Below are 16,854 nucleotides of genomic sequence, written 5' to 3'. Positions count from 1 at the left end.
AGTCCCCTCAGTGAGAGCGGAGCGCCATCTAGAAAGAGTGCTGGGAAGTGCACATGACTGTGAGACCTCGTGGTGCTGGAAAAGGCAGTGCAGTTGTCTGGGTCACTTCTGGAGCACAGATGAGCGCTGGATCAGGCGGTGGATGTGGTAATGGTTGTCGGCCAATGGGTGGTGGTGGCTCATGGAACATGTAGGCTGGCTTCATTCTGTCGACAGTGATCATAGTACGTTTTCCATTGAAGAGAATGTCCATGGTGCAGTCTTCCCTGTTAACAACCTGGTGTGAATCAGTGCTGAGCGGCTGGAGATCCAGTTTGATGCCATCACTATGTAGCATCATGGGTGAGCATGAGCTGAGGTCTTTATGTGTGAACAGTAGACCAATATCATGTCTGGACGGCTATGGGAGGTATATCTTCTCCATGTGTGCTCTGAGATGCCCAACAAGGGTAGCTGAGACGATCTCTTGTCGCAGGGCAGCTTCTAAGAAATCCCAGGGTAGCCTTGGTGTTTTCCCATATACTAGCTCTTCCGAGGAACCACCCAGGTCTGGTCTGTAGATGTCGCAAAGCGCCAGGAGGACGGTTGGCAGAGCCTCAGTCCACATGGCCACATGGCACATCAGTGCCACTTTTAGTGTGTGATGTCATCTTTCTACCATTCCATTGCTGGCCGGGTGGTAACTGGTCGTCCAACGATGCCTCATGGCGCAAAGCGCTGCCAGTTTTGCGAACAACCTGGACCCAAATTGTCTGCCTCTATAGTTTGTGTCATGGAAAGGGCTGCCAAACTGCTATAGCGTTACTATGGCCTGCGCCAAGGTTTCGGCCGAGATATTGCCTATCGGTATTGCTTCAAGCCAACGAGCGACTCTGCCGACAATGGTCAGCAAGTAATGCTGGCCGTTTGAGGACAGTAGCGATCCGACGACGTCGATGTGGACATGTGTCAAGTGCAATGTGACGTCGAGGAAATTACCTATTTGTACATGAACATACCTGCTAACCTTGCTGTGTTGGCACTTTAGGCAACACTTCGTCCTTTCTATGCAATCCTTCTTCGCCCTGGACTCACAAAGCAAGATAGAACTAGATGGAGCATAGACCTCATACCTCAGTGGCTCAGGTTGTGCAGGGATTCGAACGCTTGCCAAAGGAAGTTCGGAGACGTACGAACGTGGTTTGGCTATGGACACATCACAATATAGCTCTTAGCTGGTGCCGGGAATGTCCACGAGTTGTAGTTGTAATGATGACTGCGTGTCTTGTAACAGGACTTGAAGCTCTTGATGCAACCTCTTTGCTTCTGCGGGTGCCGTTTAGTCCATTGTAGAGACGCTTCCGATGCAAGAGAGGCAGTCTGCCACGATGTAGCAGCGCGCATGAGTAGACGCTTCCGATGCAAGAGAGGCAGTCTGCCACGATGTAGCAGCGCGCATGAGTAGATGCATAGATCGGAGCCTGTATCCATCAGGTACTTACGCTCAGTGCGTCGATCACTGATGAACAGGTACCGTGAAGTTGGCCAGCAATCTATGGTCGATTGTCGCTGGCATTTGGGAACGCGTACGTGCTGTAGCGTTGCGCACGTTCCGCGAAACGCCGATGGTGCCAGCAGACGTCCTTCCTCGCACCAGGTGTCGGCGCAGCCAAGCGAGATGCGGGCTTGCTGCGGGAGTGTCTTCTATCCGTTTGCCGGCTGAGATCTCCACCGACGCTTCAACTCGCTACCAGCTGGCTAATGCGTTGCGCCAGCTGATAGACCTTCGCCGTTAATGCCTCATACTAAGTGCGCTACCGTGGTGACTGTAGTCGGACACTGTGTAGTTCATACCACAATGGGTGCAGGCTATACGGCATCCAGTACTTTGTCGCCCAACTGTGCCCAGCGGAGAGGGCTGGGATGAAGAATGGAAGAAAACAACCTGACATCTTGAGTGTTGGTAGAACTCGATGTGCTTTAACCAATCCTCTTCTTCTTCTTCCCACACCCTTTTTCTTCAGAGGACTTTTAGCTGCATACATCATTGTCAGGATACAGGTTTTCAAACACCCTTTCTTCTTCGTCGTCGTTGTCTTCTTCTTGTCTTCTTCTTCTTCTTCAGTCTATGACGTGCAGCATTCATAACTCACTTGAAATTCATCACTCCTGAACCCAACTTAATTTTTCCATGCATGGTTTTACCAACTACAAATTCTCAATGTGTCGATCTATACCAATGTCCTTTCTCTGCATATCACCTTAGCTTTATCAGCTAAAATCCTATCTGCAATGTGACGACTTGAGATATCTTTATTTGCATTGTATGCAATGTCGTGTTCCCAACACGCTTTGTCGAGCATATTAACCCCTCTATCACCTCATACCAAGCGTTTTTGAAGCTTTCTTCCAAGTCTACAGTAGTTATATCCTAGAATGTGTAATTCCACTGGCAGTTTGTCTAGAATATTCCCACTTCCTCTAATGCATCTCCTAGTGTGCTACTGTGCCGGTTGTGCTCTATGCTTCCCATTATATAACAAATCATCAGCGCCAGTCCAGCTGATTTGTGCTGCAGGAAAACCACGCCATTTAACTAGAGCTCTATTTCCAAGATGTCTTATGACTCTCTCCACGAGAAACACAAATCCGGTTCAGAGCTCTTCTGCATTTCCTCAGTGTAGAAGCAACCTGTAATTTCTTCATCTTTACTATCTTTCAAGATGTAAGTTCTAGGATTTGTTCTTTGCAATTTGGAAACCCTAAATATTTCTGTTGATCAGTTCATAGGTATTATTTCTTAAATGCCGTCTTGTGTTTTGACATAAGTGCCAAATCACCTACATTAAATTTCAGTTTACGTGGATCCAGCATTTTAATGTGATAGTACACTGTATCTACGAGTCCTTTAACGAACATAGATTGCTCTCATTTTTATTGTGCTATGTTTGGTTCGATTATACTGAGCAATTATTTCTGGAAGGATATCTGTCCATTTGTATGAGCCATGTAGATTAAAACGCTTCCACCTTTGACCTTTTGTTGTTCTGTTCAGATGTTCCACAATGCACGCCTTCAGGTGGGTGAGTGCTGAGTAGTGATGTATTCCACACTGTTGCATCATGGTCTTGAAATACCTATTGTTAAACTCTCCACCGTGATCGGTTTGGAGGTTGGCCAGGCATCAATTCGTCCCTGTCTGCAGAAAACGCTCAAGCACATCCGCAACATTTCTTTCCATTTTTGTTTTAACAGTTGATGCCCAGGCAAATTTGGAGTCTGTATCAATAACTATTAAAATATATTTGAATCCATTATTCTCATGTGAGTAATTCCTCATATCTACAAGATCAGCCTTCCGTAAGTCATCCGAACCTTTAATGATAACATGCCTACAAGGGTATGTTTTGTGTGCTGGTTTGTGCAGTTTTCGAACAACTATCTCTGTACTTATTTGATGATGCCTCTCTCTCCAAGCTTAGAGCTTATTGAAACAACCTCAGTCGAATGACCTGTGTTACCTGCAGCAGCTGATGCCAGGAGATGGCGTAGTCGATCTATTACCTCGCTGGGTTTATCACAATATGCATACTGCAGGACTCGATTGTTCACTGATTTATGCTCAATGTCAATACTATCGCTGCTGCTGCTGCTGTTGTTGTTTTCACCATCAAGTATTCGTTTTATAATGAAACTGGAACAGAAATATTTTCGAATTTGGCCTTGGTTCTTCACAGCAACGTTGTAATATGAACACAGTGTTTCACTGAATGGCCTGTATGTAATGCCTTTTACACCTTGCAATATCTCCCGTAACAGTTGATACCTGTGTTGAAACAGTGTTTCTGAATCGGACTCCATCTGTGTGCTATGAGGACATTAGTCTTGCCACAATTGGATAGACCTACAATCATTGCTCGTATATTATCAGGAAGGAGTATTCCATCCTTCTTCTTCTTCTTCAGGTTTTCTTTTGCACCTTCAGAGGACCAGTCACCGACAACAAAGTCCTGATGCTTCACCCACCTGGCCATGATACCAACTACATCAGATTTGGTGTGCAATGGGCTTTTATTGAAAACATGAACACTTGCAATGACAGTGATGTATGTAGCGACTATAGTGCAATCATGTTACCAAGTGAGCTACAATGGCTACATCTTACATTGGACAATGCGAGGGTAGTTAAATAATAAAAACAATAAAGATTTGCGATTATACGTATTTTATTTACATTTCAGCAATGATACATAGGCTGCATTACATCAACAACAACAACAAAAACAACTGATTCATTTTTTACAGTATTACCCGAATAATTGTTTCTTGTATGCAGTAAATTCAGCATGTGTTTCTCTCAAACTGATGGGAGTTCCTTTAGATTCTTCTTTTGACACCATATTGTTGTACTGTTAAATATCATCTGCATGCACATTATAGGTATGGAGATGGTTTGTGGTGTGTTTATATATAGTGTGATCACATGGCAGCCCATGGTTCAGTTTTTCCAGCACAAGGAATAGCACCATCTGTAGACCAAAAAAGTTTGTAACGATGGAGTGCTGCAGATAAATGGATCGATCTCCAGATCTCACTATGAGTATCAGTCTTACAGCGATATTAAAGAAAGTGTCAGACCTGCCCAGTAAGTGTCCAGAGATGTATACTGAGAGGTCATCTATTGGCTGATGTAATGTTCTGCACAACATGGTTCATCCCATTCCAGTTCTGTAAACTGCACTTTAACACTTCTCGATGCCTTTTCAATCTCTAACACAGCACACCAGTCACTGTCCACTGATGCTTCTATACCAATATTTAAGTGCTTTGGACCACCAGCTGTTAAATTATAAGTTGAAGGGAAAAGCAGTAGAGCACTAGGAGGAATCGGCAGCTTCTCATCCACCACATCAACACTCTGTCCTTGCAGTAACATCGGATTGCTCTGGGATGGTGCATATGTCAGAGACCAGTACTGATGCACATCGTGTGGTGTAGGGCCCCCAGAATGGTTCTTCTGAGTTGGGGACTTGCTGGGTGTCTAAATCAGTGAGTGGAATGAATGCTCCAGCATGCTGGTCAGATGCGCTACAGGATCCCATGGAGCTACTACTGCTGCTGATCCTGACAGGTCACAGTTCGCTGCAGGTCCCAATAAGGTAATGGTGGCTGCTGCTGGTCCAGACACCTCAGGGGCCGCTGAACAAAGAAGAAGAAACAATAAGAATCCACAGACAACGACATAAAGCTGAACTAAGAAAGGGGCTTGCTACGTGCAGTAATAGTAGCAACGGCATGTAATGACTGCTTAGTTTTACCCTCCTTCTGTGATGGAGAGGCAGATGAGTATCTCGACTGCTGGCGGGGCCACCGGTACACCATGAAGCCGTGCGGAGTGGCCATGAGGTTTGAAGCGCCACTTCATGGATTGCGCAGCTCCTCCCACTGGAGGTTCGAGTCCTCCCTTGGCATGGGTGTGTCTGTCGTTCTTAGCATAAGTTAGTTTAAGTAGTGTGTAAGTCCAGGGACCAATGATCTCAGCAGTTTGACATTTGGACATTTGAACTTTTTTGCACCCTGAGTCTGGGCAGCGTACACAGGTGGCATGACAGGATGATAGGGGGTGTGTGCTCCAAGATCTAAAGATTTTTAACTGTGTATTATGTGTAATGGGTGTTTCACGGTGGTATTCCTTGTGTGATAGAAATAATAAAAACGATTGAGTTAATTACTTCTTTACAAGACCTGCATCTTCCCAAACAGCAGAGAATCAAGAGAGATTCAACCCTTGCAAACTTAATTGTTATAAATAAACAATATACCCTCAGCTGTGTAATTGAATTTCCTGTCGTGAGATCCTTCCTCTCCAGCACAGAACCGCCAATTTCCAGGTGGGGGAGGGGGGGAGAGAGGGGAGGGTTGGAGGGTATAGCAGAGGGGGAAGAGTAACTAACTGATCAATTTAATTATGTAGTCAATCAAATTGATAAGAGAGAGAGGGGAGTATTCGAATAAATCAGGCCTGAAAGTGTACCTGTACCAGTGAGGGGGAGGTTGGAGGTTTCCTGAGGGGTTGGGGGAGGAGGTGGAGGGAGAGGGGTGGGGGAACAATAGATTAAGAACCTGTCAATCAAAAGGAAGGATTATCACTGGGGTCAGAACCTGTCAGTCAAAAGAGAACAATAGGTTTGTCCCTGAGTCAATACTTGTCCCTGATTTAGCCAACCCCCCATTAACAAAATGCACCTGTGCCCACATTGTCCCACTACTTATCGATAGATGGGGTTTCTCTATGCAGAGCCTATACCTAAATAGGAGTGGGAAGGGAAGATGGGTCAGCTGACAATGAGTCTTGAAAGTATAGTGGGTGGATCTTGAGCCACACATAATCAAATACCTGTTGCCATTAGTAGGAGAAGTAGGACTTTTTTGAGACAAAATCCAAACATTAGGTTCCCCTGCCTAAAGCGTACACCTGGCAATTTAAAAAAATTTGCAGTAAGCATTCACAAGATAGAATCTATGTTGTGAGTGCTTATTGCTGACTATAATACACAAAATGGCACACATACTACATGTCATAAAGAAAAAGAAACAATCGAAAAACTAACAAGGACCTTCTCAGACTTAACAATCCGTTGTAGAGATTGTGGATGTACTGCGATGGACGATGGTGGATCACAGTGATTCAACAGCTCTTTGATGACAATATAACCCCCTTCTTACTTTCCAACAGTTCAAATTAGTAGCTCAGTACCACATCTGAAAGGCACTGGAAGTTGGGTATCGACCCACAGATCTCGGCAGTGAACCATTGTCGTAATGATGTCTGTAGTTGCTATGCCCATTGCAGGCCAGGTGCGGCATTACTTGACATGGTAAATATTCCTGGCCTGCAGCTGAGTTATGGTAAGAGCTGATGTTGCAGACTGGCGTGGCCAGGCCAAGTGCAGGAAGATTCAACCATTTATACCAAACTCACAGGTATTGAATTAGCTGCTGATCTTCTTACAAAACAACTGTAAGGGCCTTTTGGGCAGCAGAAGAGATGGTAATTACGTTTACATAATCAATAATCTGTTCCACAGCTGCAAGAAAACGAGTTGTGGAATTCACTTTTTAATTCTTATCTTGATTTCTTTCTGGAAAATTGGGAAGCCATAAGCAATGAGCAAGGTGAACGCTTTCACCAAGACATCCACATTTTGGAACACCCTTATCAATATCACAGGAACCTTTAGATTATGAGCAATACTGCTGGAGTCTTGTTAGGGAGAGTGATGGAATAAAAGAGAAAGGGAGACCACCATTGTCGCAGTTTTCAAACACCAAAAGCGTTAAAATTGAAAATGTGGGGTGAACTAATTTAGAACTTATATTTGTGTAATGTCTATGTATACATATTAAGTAGTATCAAGATGTCAAGTTATGAATATGTATTTTTTGTTGTTTTAATTCTGTTAAGGTTCACCAGTACTGTTCCTGATTCTGCTCTGTATCAAGGAAATGTTAAGTGATTGAAACTGATTTTAACAGTGAATTCAGCACCCCAAAATTATGTAAATCCAACCATTTACAAACCAGATACAGAAAAAAAGTTCAAGTTTGTTCAGTAGTGTCCCCCCCCCCCTCTATACCTATCTTCACCAATAAAGTCGTCCCATCCCCCATGTTACACATTATCTTAATGGTATATTGTGTTTTATGACTACATCATAAAACAAGGGCAAAAGTTTGCAAGAACTGAACACCAATTATTTTCGAAAAAGGTATGCTTTCTAATCATAAAATCTGGAAAAATATCGCTTAAATCCTAAAACTTATCTTTTTATTTGTGACAGATTCACTCAACATATTGTGCTTCATGAGTTATGCAATACAACTTATGTATGTACTTAAGCAGTGGCATTCCACTAGCTACAACTGTGTCCTTTAAGTCTACTCATATTGCTCAATAACATTTTCTCCTCATCATATTTCGCTGAAACTCTATAAATTCTCCCATTATGATTTAGATTGTTTCTTTTATTAATTCTGACATTTGTCTTGTGTAGATTCTCTGGTATCATGCCAAGTGAACTTTAAGGGACCAGTGTACGTATAATGATGACGTCACAGCAAGTTACTCATCTCATTTTCTTATCTATTAATTGCCATGCTATAATGGTTTGAGTCAGCATCCCATGGTAAGCCAAAAAGCTTAAATATAGGACACTGATAAGACACTGGCATGTTTTATTCTGTCTACACTGTTGCGACACCAGTCTATTCTATCCCATTAGCAATGTACCACTGCTTTCAGTCACTTTAGTAAAGAACAGCATCACCACTAGTTCTGACAGTTAACTTAGGTAGATTCTCTGCTAATATGCCACCTGAACTTCGAGGTACTAGGTGCAGTATAATAAAGATCTCGTGGTCAGTGACCCATCTCGCATCTGTGGCATCTCAGTGCCATGCTACACAGCTTTGAGTCAGTGTCACATGATAAGAGAAAATACCCAAACCACAAGACACTGTTGTTACACTGGTCTATTCTAGCTATGAAATCTTCACGGTTTATCAGCTGAGTGGCGTCGTCTTCTGGTCGCAACGTTTCAATGGATTGCATATACATCTTCGCCTGAATGGTTCAAATGGCTCTGAGCACTATGGGACTTAACTTCTAAGGGCTCAGATCTTTGAACTGCTGTCTAATTTGTGTCACTGAACATTGGTGTAGAAACACTGAAATCTTACATATTTTACCATTGTATGGAAGGACAGATTCTTACTGTAGGACTATTTCAAAGACTGAAGAATCATGAACCTACACAGTCCATCAAAAAAGTTCCAAGTGACATCAGTGCAGTAACAACAGTGCCAGCTTGAACTAAGAACTGTAAACAACAGATACCCATTAGAGCTGTCAGTTGTGTACAGGAAGTGTTAAGTAGTGGGGATATGGCCGTAGTGTATCACATTATTGTATCACAAATAGCAATGGAGCAACATTTCTAACTCAGGTGTTCAAGAATCTGCAGAATGTTTTCAAGGAGAGAAGACTGAATGCAGTTTGTCCTCTACATCTTGATTTCTGAACAAAAACGATGATGCGTAGAAGCCTACCACAACTTGACTGAAGTACAAAACACAGGCCTTTTTTTGTAGAAAAAGTCATTGAAGGTGATGAGACTTGGTGTTATCAGTACCTACCATAAAATGACATTGTGCAGAAATTCACATGAAGGGTCAATGCTTTGATGATGTAACTAAAATTCAAGCCAATGTGACATACAAGTTGAACAACAAAAATTATAAAGAATGTAGTAACCAGTCATGGAAACATAATTTATTTATCTTGTTGCAAATCGATTACGACTGATATCACTCATCATCGGTGTTAAAATAAATTCAAGAGACAGGGCATAAACAACAACTACTTTAACAAACGAAAAAATGGACAATAAAACATATTTACATCAATTACAACATACACTGTATAATTTTTTTGTAATGAGATATATTTCTTATTGCTTGTATTTCACATTACCTTTTGTATTTCACATAGAGGGCGCTTATTGCAACGTGGCGCCACCTCGAGTTGTCTTGTTGTAATGTTAACCTATGATGTGTCACTTCATGATAGAAATCTGCCAAGAACAGTGCTTCTCCTTATGGCTTGTATTAGTTAGAAAAATGGTATATTATGACTTTGAATTTTAATTTCAGAGATCTGTATATGTTGTAATTGATGTAACTATGTTTTATTGTCAATTTTTTCGTTTGTTAAAGCAATTTTTGTTTATGCCTTGTCTATTGTATTTGTTTTAGCACCGATAATGACTGATATCAGTCGAAATCGATTTGCAATGAGATAAATAAATTATATTTCCACGACTGGTTGCTGCATTCTTTATAATTTTATATTCAACGGTCGCTGCACAGAAAGGGAACCTTATGGAGCCCAACATTCAAAAGTTGAACAACGTTCCAAAAAAGGACTTTTCTGACAGTTTCACATAGTTGTTTGTATGTTCTGTCCATTGTACACAAGTGAAATGGGGGAGGCAGAGATTGTGCAGACTATGTAGAACATCTGAAGCATTAAAACGACCATCTTAACTTTTCTCACAGTCACAAAGGTTTTTGGACTGAATGGGTATATCAGAAAAATGAGCACAGTTGACAGGGCTTGACATCAACAAGAAATTTAAACATTTTGTATGTATTGATCAGCTAGTGGCAGTGTGAACACTTTTACATAAATTAACAAAAGTTCTAGATACAGTCTCAGTTACAGAAGTCAACATGACTTTGCATGGTCAATAGTGCAAAAAAGGGTCCCTACAGTGATTGCATAGTAAGTGGCCATGTCACTACAGATATGGACAGGTAAAAGTATGATGTAGCTGCAAAAGAGCTTGGACTCTTAGACCATTTCTGCTGAAAAATAACAGTAAAATCGGTTATACAAGATCCCTAAATTGCAAGTGTACAAAAGACATTTATCAAAAATTAAAATACAAAATTTTTCAATAGAACTAGCAAACTAAAATTAGGATGAAGTATTCAGAAAAGCCAATACAAATGAGAAATTCTCTAAATTCTTATCATTATTTAAACTGAGCTATGAGAAAACATTACCAAAAGCACCCATATCGGAATCAGTGTCTCATAAAAACAAATGGATAATAGCAGATATTACAAAATATCTCACCTCATTTCTATAAGCACATTATTTTCACAGAAAGGAGCTATAATGAGCCAGAATTCTTAATTTTCTATCACAGATACAAAAAGATTTATAGAGAGGTGTTTATTGCTGCAAAAAGTCATTTAATGACATAAATGTTCAATGCAGAGGATAAAAGCAAAGCAGTCTAGGGGTGTCATTAAACAGGAAACAGGGAGAGACAAACAAAAGCATAATAATTGGCTTACAATGGAGGGGGGACAAAGTGATCTATGAGCCACACTATCTACTAAATTAAGTGAATAAGTATTTTTCATGTATTGTAGAGAAATAACAACAAAAATTTGCAAAAACAGGTAAAACGTCTGTAAATAATTATGGACTAAGTACAGTGGCACCACTACCAACCACAAAGCATGAAGTTAATAAAACTTGAAAGTCATTAGACCTAGAAGAACTACCAATGTGCATGGTGAAACAATGCTTACAGCATACACAAGCTCCCTTAGCCTAACCAATGTAATACAGGAATCTTCCACAAGAGGAAAATTTCCAGAGTATTGAAAACAAGTAAGAGTTGTGACCCTGCTAAAGAAAGATCACACAGAGGACATAGGTAACTACCACCTTATTTTCCTGCTTTGCACTCTCAAAAATAGTAGAATCAATCATAAAAACAGATTAATGAATGGTTGAATAAATACAATCACAATTTTTTTTTTCTGAAATGGTACCAAATGGTACAGAATTAGCGGTAGTAGAATTCGCAAAAATGTTATTTGATACTGGTAACAAAGATGGATGTGTCACAGGCATAGTCTTAGATCTTTGTAAGGCTTTTGATATTGCTGACCATGAGTTTCTACTACATAAGCTACAGTCATTAGGAATAAAAGGCATAGCTAATAACAAGTTTCAGCCATACCTATCAGATAGGGCACGAAGAACAGAGCGAATACGTACCTTGACCAAGGGTAAAGTATTTAGTGAAGACCTGGTACAAGTCAAAATACATTAAAATAGCAGTTCCTCTGCCTGAACAAGGTGAAGTGGGAGCCTGAAGGCTAATGTGTCACCCTGCAGGCTGCTAGCAGCGGTGGTGGTGTGACAGTAATGCTGTGCTGCAGCAAGTTCGAGTACTGGTGAGTACCACTTCATGCATCAAAGCAGACATAAATCACTGTTATGGGTAATGGAGTTGTTGGTGACTTACACCTCTCCTGCACGCAAGCAGCCAGCTGACGTTGCAGCACAGCATGTGCAGACTAAGCGTGTTACTGTGGAGGCATGCAGATAGCAGCAGTCACAATGATAGTGCCACATGGGGGTTCCGTAGGAGTGGCAGTGGTGGCGTGGAATGTGGAGCGCCCTTCCCCAGTGTGCTGTCAGGTAAATAAAGACATAAACACCCCTAACATTCCCCAACATAGTACAAGTGGTCAGATAGAAACTTAGCATGACATCAGAGGGGAACTGAACTTTAACTTAGGACAAATGGTGAGTATGACATCAGGGGGTAAGCCCAGTTGCTGCCTTGAATTGTATACTTAGAATAGGTGACCTGACAATTGCACTCTAGATCTCTACACGTCTGAGTGAATAGTAGCTTGGGGAAGATACATTAAGTGATTTACACGTCACTAAAAGTAGGTCAGCAGGGAAGTTCAGACTCAAATTCAGTCTAGTTACTATGTGTGGGGTGGAAAATATGTTTGTATATCCTGGGAATAGCCAACAAGGAAAAAATGACGTAGGGAAAATAACCTTTGTCTTACAAATAGGCTACGACCTGCAGGAGAAACAAACACATTTTGTCCTGTCTGTGAAGTGCTTCCCATGCAGGCTAAGACTGGCATGAGGGCTGGTTAACATCCAGAAAATCTGGCACCAATGCAGATTCAGCCAGTATGCCAGGTCAGTCACCTTGGATCGCCTTCTCAGAGTTTGTTGTCATACAACCTGTGCCAGTATGAAAGGGTCGCCATCTTGGATCGGAATCTTGAATTTTTTAATTTCACACCTACATGGTAATGCACCACCTTGTATTTTTTAATTTACTGCTAATTCGTATTTAGAAAATAGCTCCACTTCCAACAGTGAAAATTGTAGGGAAATTGGATTATTTTAAATTTCCTGCTGAAATTCGAATTTCTCGCAGTTTTCGAATTTCCCACCATTTTATACGTAGGGAAATTGGCCTATGCCAGAGGGCTCTGGTGGAGGGAGGGACTAAATCTGGCAACAGCACGTGATGTCGTAGTATGGCGGGGAGGGGGTGAAATCTGGCAACAGCGAATAGTTGGTCTGAACTCTCCTTGTCTACCTACCAATAACTCTCATTCCTGGTCGCCATTGCTGCAGAATTTCTCCATGATTTAAGCTGGTGGATGGAGCAGTGCGGAAGGCCATTGACATACTGGGAACTGAATATGATCTCTCTCAGAAGTAACTCCGTCTCCAACCAGAGCCACAAAAGGAGCTGCAGAGCGGTGTTCTGTCACAGAGATGTAGACCCCCTTGTGTTCTCACAGAACTGTCGCAGATGCTCTCCCAGAGCTGTCGAACCAGAGTGGCCTCACAGAGCTGTCTTCCCTGTGGACTCCCTGAAGTTCACATAGCGTATCCTTCGCCACTGGTACGACTCCATGAAATTCTGGTCAATGGAAATGTTTGTATCAAAACTGTCAAAGAACCCGTCCTAGTAAAATTTTATCAAGCAGTCAATGGCTTGTGTTTCCACAAACATAGTTCCTCAAAGTTTTGTGCAAAACTGCCCATTCCCCAAAGATACTTTTATTTCAGCTAATCTGTGGATCTCCTGCATCTGTAATTCTTAGAGAGAGCCAGGCTATCTTCTGGTTTATGGTGTTCTTTTAGGGGCATCCAATGGAGTTCTTCGTAACATTTTCAGTGACACAAGAGGCGATTCACCCTGTTAGAAGAAGGCATCCTGCTGTCAGCAACTCGCCACTTCAAAGGGAGGAAAGAAATTCTATAACGAACCCGACTATTTCTCTTCCTAAGAAAAGATAGAGCTCTTTTATCTGCGAAAGGTATCCCACCCTCCTACTTTCTAGGGAGGCCTTCATGCTTTGCTGTCCATCATATTAAAAAAAAAAGTTTGCGACTGTTGGTGGACACGTGCCTGGCCTAGAGAACACATAGGGTGTGTCCCCTGCCCTGCAAATGCCCCACTGACCCTTGGCAGCACTTCTCTCAGAAATGGAAAGAATTCACAGGAGACCACCCTGGAGTCACCAGAACTCGCCTGTCAGTTCCTCATCTTATTATGCGACCCAGACATGCAGTTACAGAAAAATTCTGCATGCAGTAGTTACCCAGTGTGGAGAGAATTTTAAAATCAGAATTGATGGCTTAGACTTTGCAATCACTGAGGCTCCTCATAATCAGCACTGACACAGTTAATCGACACAAAAAATTCTTAGATGCGAGAACTGAATTACACAGGTGAAATAAATATGAGACGAGTGAATCCAGAATGAAGTAACATGTTTCAATTCCAGCATAACCAAAACTGCAGAAACAGAGAACCATAGCAGCCTTCTTATCGCAAATTTTCGAAAGAGAAAAATGAAGATAAGTGCTTCCAAGCCCCACTGACGACGAGGTAATTAGGAATAGAGTGTAAACTCTGGTTGGAGAAGGATGGAGAAGGAAATCAGTCATGTTCCTACACAGGAATGATACCAACATTTGCCTTAAGTGATATAAGCATCTCACAGAAAACCGGAATCTGGGCGGGCAGATGCAGATTTGAACCACCGTCCACCAGAATAGGAGTCAAGTATCTTACCACTCCATCACCTCCTGTGATAGAAAATCTTAGGCTGCTAGTATTTATACCATTTCATCCGAGTCATTATCACAGTCCTGGGATATTAAATCCTCTCTCCCCATTCAATTTCTCTCAACTAGTGCTCTGACCAAAGATGCAAGCCCTGGCTTGGTAGCCCATACTCTGAGATTAAGAGATTGGCAAGATAAGAGTTCGTGGTGGGCTGCATCAAACCAGTCAGAAGACTGATGACTCAGAAAAGAAATCATAAGTAATGGTGTGTGACTGAGATCTACGCTCAAATATCTAGCTGCATAAGATCGAGCAATGCTTAGGGTTTTTGATCATGCAAAATGTTGGCTGGGGTATGTCCATGGATTGAGTAGTATCGATAGGTGGCGAGGAGACTGATCAGCGTTCCCTTTGAAGACATCGATATTATCATTTTCTGCATTTGCTTTGAAAATGTCCTGCCATTCTCTCTGACATAGAATTCTATGTTGGGTGGAAGGTGGTAGTGGTCAGGTGCTCTATTCCATTTCGTTGTCAGACATGCTTAAATACAGGTACAATGTACTGGTGACCGTTGTCAGACACTGTGGTGAATGGAGAACCTTTAGTTAGAGAAATGGTGGTCTGAACACTACCATTCGCTAATTTGGCAGACATTTATTCCAAGTAGGGGACATTTAACACAAGTAGTCATGTTTCTTCTTGGAATGGTGGAGCAAAATCGACATGTACCTATTCCCAGGTACCAACTGGATCTGAGAGCACGCAAAGCAGGCCCAGTTGTTGTGTTCAGTCGCAGTTTCGATGTTTGGCCAATAAACATAACCTGTGCACCTTCTTTCTGCTAATTCCCTAGTGCAGGTTGTGGGGAAAGTTGGGGATGTGGCGGCAGAGTGAGGGTGGAATAAGACCTGACAATGTTCTTGTTCAGTAGTTAGGAATAGTATACCACAAGTGGTGTTCAAATGAACCTACAGAGAAAGTAATGTTTAGAGTGTACAGGCAGTTCGTTTTCTTATGTGTCCTGGGCACCCTCACTGAACAGAAAACACTGTGATAAGTGACAAATCCCACCTTGATGAGGCTGCTTCGAAAGATTACCATGCCAGGCAAAGCACATGGCTTAGTGCCTATCAGAGTTAGCGTCAGGCCCTGGAATTAGGAGTAACAAGATGTCAGTGTTCACATGCTGATTGGTGGACCTGTAGCAAAAAACATCATAATTGTAACTGCTCAAGTAGAGCGCCCACCATTGAAGCTATTTTGCCATGTTTTCTAGTAAAATTTGGTGGGAGCAGGAAAGGGGTTCAGCAACTTGTGGTGTATGATTGAATGAAATTTTATTGTGTACAAGTACACATGAAGTTTCTTTTGTCCATGAAAGAATAGTAATTTTGTTGTGGCGTAACAAGACAGCTACGCCACACTGAAGTAGCCGAAAGGCATGCGTAATCTCACTTAGTCTAGTTAGAGGTCTGAAACAGGATACGTAATAAACGGTAGCAAGAAAAGTACGTAGCTGCTTTATACTTAACTTTTAATCCTTGTTGTATACATCGTTCTTGATGAGACATTTCATACAATAACTATCAAACTATGTAAGGCTAATGGCGCCTTGCTAGGTCGTAGCCATGGACTTAGCTGAAGGCTATTCTAACTGTCTCTCGGCAAATGAGAAAAAGGCTTCGTCAGTGTAGTCGCTAGCAAAGTCGTCGTACAACTGGGGCGAGTGCTATATCGTATCTCGAGACCTGCCTTGTGGTGGCGCTCGGTCTGCGATCACACAGTGGCGACACGCGGGTCCGACATGTACTAAATGGACCGCGGCCGATTTAAGCTACCACCTAGCAAGTGTGGTGTCTGGCGGTGACACCACATTCCTCCCCCGCAAATCGGCGAATGGTCGTGTTATAGGGCTTCCGCCCGCCGTGGGGAGGACCCCATGTTGACGTATGCGATGAGGTGGGGAGCCTAACAACAGGCGAGGCTGTGCCACCCGCACCCGGCCATTCGGTCCGAGGGGAGCTAGGAAACGCCTGAATACCTACTCCAGGGTGCACGTCAACATGCGGTGTATGCGCCCGTAAAGAGACAGGAGGGGCCGAAGGGTCGACCTCCATTGCGTCGGGGTACCCGACGCGCGAAGACGCCATGTGGTCCGGAGCGGGCAAGAGTTCCATGGCGGAGGACAATTGGTCACGGGAAGCGATCGGCGGCGCGTGACCCAGGGAGGCGCTTGGCGGCTGTAGCGAAGCGTCCACTGCGGGCGGCGCCGGCTGGAGGACATGCGGCGGCGGCGGCGGCGGCGGCGGCGCGTCGCCATGGGGCAAAATGGAAGGCATCGTCGGTAACACCTGGGGATGAGGCGAGCCAGTAGATGGGTCCCCAGGGC

This window comes from Schistocerca americana, chromosome 3, assembly GCF_021461395.2.
Source record: "Schistocerca americana isolate TAMUIC-IGC-003095 chromosome 3, iqSchAmer2.1, whole genome shotgun sequence".
NCBI lineage: Eukaryota > Metazoa > Arthropoda > Insecta > Orthoptera > Acrididae > Schistocerca > Schistocerca americana.
This window is presented reverse-complemented; position numbering follows the sequence as displayed.